Below are 5,302 nucleotides of genomic sequence, written 5' to 3'. Positions count from 1 at the left end.
TTAATTCCAGCAGCTTGGGGAACCCAACTCGTCCACCCATGTGATTTAAATAATGTTGTGTGTTGCTTTTTACAATTCCTAAAAGTTGCTTTCAATAGTACCCAAAAATTGGAAACTAGTCAATGTTAGAAAAGTCAACAATGGAAACATATAAGCTAAATATATGGCTACCCAAAAAGGACGTGGCTTATTACCCAACTCTCTTGGGTTTCAATATTATATTAATTTTGTTTCCATAACTTTTGGTCAAAGATACCTTTTCTCTTTCTTTTCATTCATACAAGCTTTTTCTTTCTTTCTTTTTCATCTAACACAATAGAAATAAGATAACGTTCATAATATTAAATCTACAATTGATATGGACACTCCATATGGGGTGCACACTTACGGGTCCCTCCCAAATCGTCTCATGTGGGTTTCCACTATCCAATTTGAAATCCTTTGCAATTTCCAATAAAATTACAAATCCGTCCTTTCCAATAGGATCAAAGCTCCATGATATATTTATGTAATTTCCAAAATACCCCTATGGTTAATACTTAACCAATTTGGTATTCCCAATGTGTCCCATAGTGCACATACACCATTCGCATTGTGTAAATCTCCCCTTTGCATCAAATGCCACAAAACTAGTCCATGTGTGCAACCAAATAAATGCGGGACCCCTATCAAATAGATTTAAATAGGTCATTTGAGCTGTGAGTGGGTTTGTTGCAGGGATTCAATCGGTCGATCCCGTAGAACCCAATGGTGGGCCCCACTGCGATCTTGCTCCGTAATTGTCACTACAATCGCATTAGATCAGTAGCCTCCATCGAGATGTAATTCTGAAGATAACCCTCGAATCATCATATCCCTAATCACATCAAATAGACCCACTCATGGTATACTATTTAGTCAAGCAGTTTGGGCCTGCACATCCATTTGCTAAAAATCATTTAAAAATATATTTTGAAAAAAATTTGATAAACCTTTTATCAAATCCACCTGGCCAGGTAATTTTATGGGTCTACTGCTCTGATAAAAACTGTAGATGATTCCCAGTAATTTGGGCAGAGAATTCTATGTCGGGTATCCCTATTAGTCTCGTAGATTTGTCCAACATTCCAGTACTACCCTTAGGTGATCCTTAAAAGAAACACTATTAGATAGACAAAGAAAGAAGGATGGCCCATAGATCAATATGATCCCTCATGTCAAAGGACATGTAAAGTGTCATGTCTGATAGAATAGTGATGCAGGAGCATCCCCTGGGCATTTTACATCAGTCTGCATGTCTCCTTAGTGTGGGTTTTCTTATGGTTTTACTAATATTAGTCATATGATGTCATGCTTGTATTTTCCTTACTTTCATGTATCTTTAGTGGTCATTTGTTTACTAGGGGTAGTTTACTCATTTCATGCTGTATTGTGATAGTCTATAAAGCCCCATGATCTCTCATTTTAGGCACCTCTAAATGATTTGATATTTGGGAGAGAAATTTTCTCTTGTATCTCTTTCGTTTTTCTTGGAAAATTGGAATTGTAAGCTGTAGTTTTTTCTCAATTTCTAGTATCATTTCATCCCTTGTTGCATGCAAGGTTGTTGCTGATGATTCTGCGCTTGATCCGATCTCGTGTATCCTACGCTCGAAGTAAGATGAAGAACCCTATCTTCTCCAAAAATTTCAAATAAATAAATAAATCGCGCTTTACATCAATTTGGTGCCAAAGCATAGTAGCGAGAATTTCCCAATTCTTGTCGATCTTGGAAAAAAATTTGGAGACATTTGAAGCAATTCAGTGCAAAGAGCTGCAAGAACAATCAAGAATTTCAAGCCCCGCCTTGGACGAAATTACTGCTACAACATTTGAATCACAGGGTTTCTGCTCTGAATTTCTTGCCCGTTCAAAGCTCTGTAAGTAATTCCTCTGATCTGCAATAGATCTGTACAGATCAAGGTAATTTCTTCCGTTGAATCTGGATCCGCACCTCAAAAAAATCAATTCAGCTACAGATTTACGAAGCCCCTGCAATTGAGATGATTTTGAAACAGATCTATACCTTGGTTGGTTAAATAATTGCAGCTTGTTTGTGAACTTTTGAATCGGTTGTAGATTCAAGAATTCCAGGTGTGGTACCAAAATATCCTATTCTAGAAAGAGTCTTGCAACAGATCTTATGGAATTTGTGAGCTAATAGCTTGTTTTGCATGACTTGTGAATAGTATATTTCATGAATCTGATGACTTCGAGACAGCTGCTACACATGATCAATTTTGTCCTTAACCTAGGTAGAATCCTGTCATATAAACTTGCTTTGTTTGAGAAAACGGGAATGCCTGTTTTATCTGCTTAGAATCGGCCTCCGAGCTTTTGATACTGAAGGTGTTTTTGGTCTTGAAACACAGTTTGGTCTCAGTTGATTGGAAGTTGTTGTTGGAATTTATCCATCTGAACCTAAGAATCGAGCTCCGATCACATGCACAGTAAATGTTTGATGAAAAGATAATGTGAGCAACATATGCAATAGCTGCTATTGGATAGTAGTGAACTCCTTTAAAGGTAGTTCTTCCATGCTCAGGCATTTAACCCTCCTTAAATCAAAATTGAAGGGCTATTGGTCAATATTACCCATGGTTGGCATACAACACAATTGTAGCCTTTGAGCTTTGAAGGTGGAACTTGGTGTTTTCTTTCATATGTTCGAAATTTAGAATGAAGTAATATTTCCATGAGTGGTAGCTATTCTGCTTATGAATAGAAGATGAGTTGTATTTGCCATAGTGTTGTTTCCACTTATGTTGTGAATGGAACTCACAGAAAGAGACCCTACAGCTGCTTGCATGAATGCTTGAGTGAATGATTTACTCCCTTTCTCGCACCCTTTTGGTTGTTGAAGTGTAAATTGGAGAGGCTCAGGTAGCGCACCCATAGTAGTTCTTTAATGCTTCATGGTTGGCTATTGAGGCTCTTACATGATTCTTTGGACAAAGATTTTCATGTGTTGAATGTTCATTCTTGGCTCTTTATTAAAGGAACTGAATCTTAGGAATTCTTTCTAGGCTGTGTCATTAAGCCAAGGGACTTTGTTTCTTGACCACTAAACTTGCTGCTTCTATACATATTCATTGTTACTGAAAACCATCCTGTGGTGATAGTATTGGTGGTTATTCCCTCTGCATCTTCAGATCAGTAGCTCCAACAACTACTTAAGGCATTGAACTCTGGATTTCCTAAGGATCTGAGCATTATTGATGTGTGCTATATAGAAACCGAGAGCAAGTTTCCAAGAAAACTTGAATGTCGTCCATTGCCATCCGGTTGTGTATTTGTTGTTGACAAGTTTAATCCATATATAAGAGAACTGAAATTGCTAAAGCCAAACAAGAAATGCTCCCAAATCTTTTGGAAAAGAGTCCAGTTGGAATTGTGTGGCCTAGAGCTTGAATTGACCTCGAAGTGCTAACCTTTATTTGCAGTTGTCTGAACTCAGTACATCTGTACATTTACTTAGAGCTCAGCCCGGGTTAAAAAAAATCAGCTTGGGAGTAGCACAGGTAGCTTTCCTCCGGTCCAACTGCTTTCATTTCATCCCAGAGATTCCAAGGAGTTTAGTTGTCTTACAAGGCTGACAAGACATCCCACTGTTGCTATTGAATTTTGCAAAGTTATGGTGTTTGTAATTGGAAACAGTTCCTAATGATACTGAAGCCCAGTCCTTATCTGTGCGCGATTCTTGTAATCTGGTGCATGTTGACCTCAAATGTTTGAAATTTGTTATTATATCCAAGCTTCAAGTATAAGCAGCCGAGACGTCTAGGATTGTGTGGTGCTCACTCTGGTTATGGAACCAGCCCTTTGAATCAGCTCAATTTCAATTAGAGCAAAGGGCTTACGTACACTTGTTCAGATTTTTGGACTTAGTGACAGAAGTCCCATAGCCATCAAGATTCCCACCTACAATCGAAACATTTTGGAAGAATCTTGTCGACATTGTGTTACAAGTAAAATGTCCAATTGTGCTTAGAATGTAGTAGCTACTGGAATGAAACATCTTAAGAAGGAGCTGCTTGTTGAAGTTGTTGGTATCTAGGGACTTACGATCTCTTAGTTACAAGAACTTCAGTTTTGTCTGAATCAACAGAATTGTTTTATGAATCAGCGAGAATTACAGAAATTTGAAGAATTGGGCATGTTAAATCTATCAGCTTCATTTGGACTCTTTGCTGCTTCCTCTGTCCCAACTCGATCAGAGGGTGAACAGGTTGGAAGTGACTCTTTTCAAGTTCAGCTCTATCTGTGTATTAACTGAACTAAAGTCAGTTTGGGTTTGCTAAAAGGAATGTGTTAAACATATCTGAATCTGTCTCGGAGAGTGCAAAATTGGATAATTAAAGATCAGAATTTAGTTTTAATAATTCTCTGGTTTAGTTTTTAAAACTTCTTATTTTTCAGTTTAAAAAACCCTTCTGAATATCAGATAACCCTAGTTTCTTTACTTTAGAAGAGAGAAAGTAGAGAAATTCTTAGGTATCTCACACTAGGCGTCAGCATTCTGCCGAATTTTTGAAGACTCGGAGCGACATCCTTCAAATAGCGTCGTTATTCTGTTGAATTTCGCAGAACTACGAGCTATTTTTCTATAATAGCGCCGTTGTTCTGCCGAAATCTCGGCAAACCCGAAGCCCCTTCGTCTAAACAGCGCCGTTGTGTTGCTGAATTTCGAAGAACGCAAGGCCCTATTGTCTAAATAGCACCGTTGTTCTGCCGAAATTTCGAGAAATCCGAAACCCTTTCATCCAAATAGCGTCGTTGTGCTGCTGAATTTTGGAGAACGCGAGGCCCTATTATCTAAATAACGTCGTTGTTCTGGGATTCCTACTTTGCTCCCTAAGGACAAATATGTGTAAAATAATTAAACACGTCTCACATATTAGTTAAATAACATCCAAGAATGTCATGAAATGAAACTTTTATTAATTAAAAAGCAAGGTGCACTAGTTTTTAGGGTACTAACTCTAACAATTCGAGCATTCAAATCTTACATTTTAGATTTGGACCGAATCCTCTAAAATCTGTTAAAGAACTTAGGTCTACTGTGATTGACACAAGCACTGACACATAGCGAGTTCTAATTTTCATGGGAAATTCAATTTTAGGCAAGATCTTCAAACTATTTTCTTTTATTCCAATTCACCGAATGTATTGAAGGCATGAACATATAGTGAAGTTGTGTTCCAAGTACTTGTGCTGTGCTTCGGAATTTTTGTGCATTGGCTTCAACCGAGTGTTTTATAAGGTGTTCAATCCTTCTTCTCCA

This window comes from Tasmannia lanceolata, unplaced genomic scaffold, assembly GCF_043159265.1.
Source record: "Tasmannia lanceolata isolate RefF3 unplaced genomic scaffold, GAP_Taslan_0.1 ptg000037l, whole genome shotgun sequence".
In the NCBI taxonomy this organism is placed as follows: domain Eukaryota; kingdom Viridiplantae; phylum Streptophyta; class Magnoliopsida; order Canellales; family Winteraceae; genus Tasmannia; species Tasmannia lanceolata.
This window is presented reverse-complemented; position numbering follows the sequence as displayed.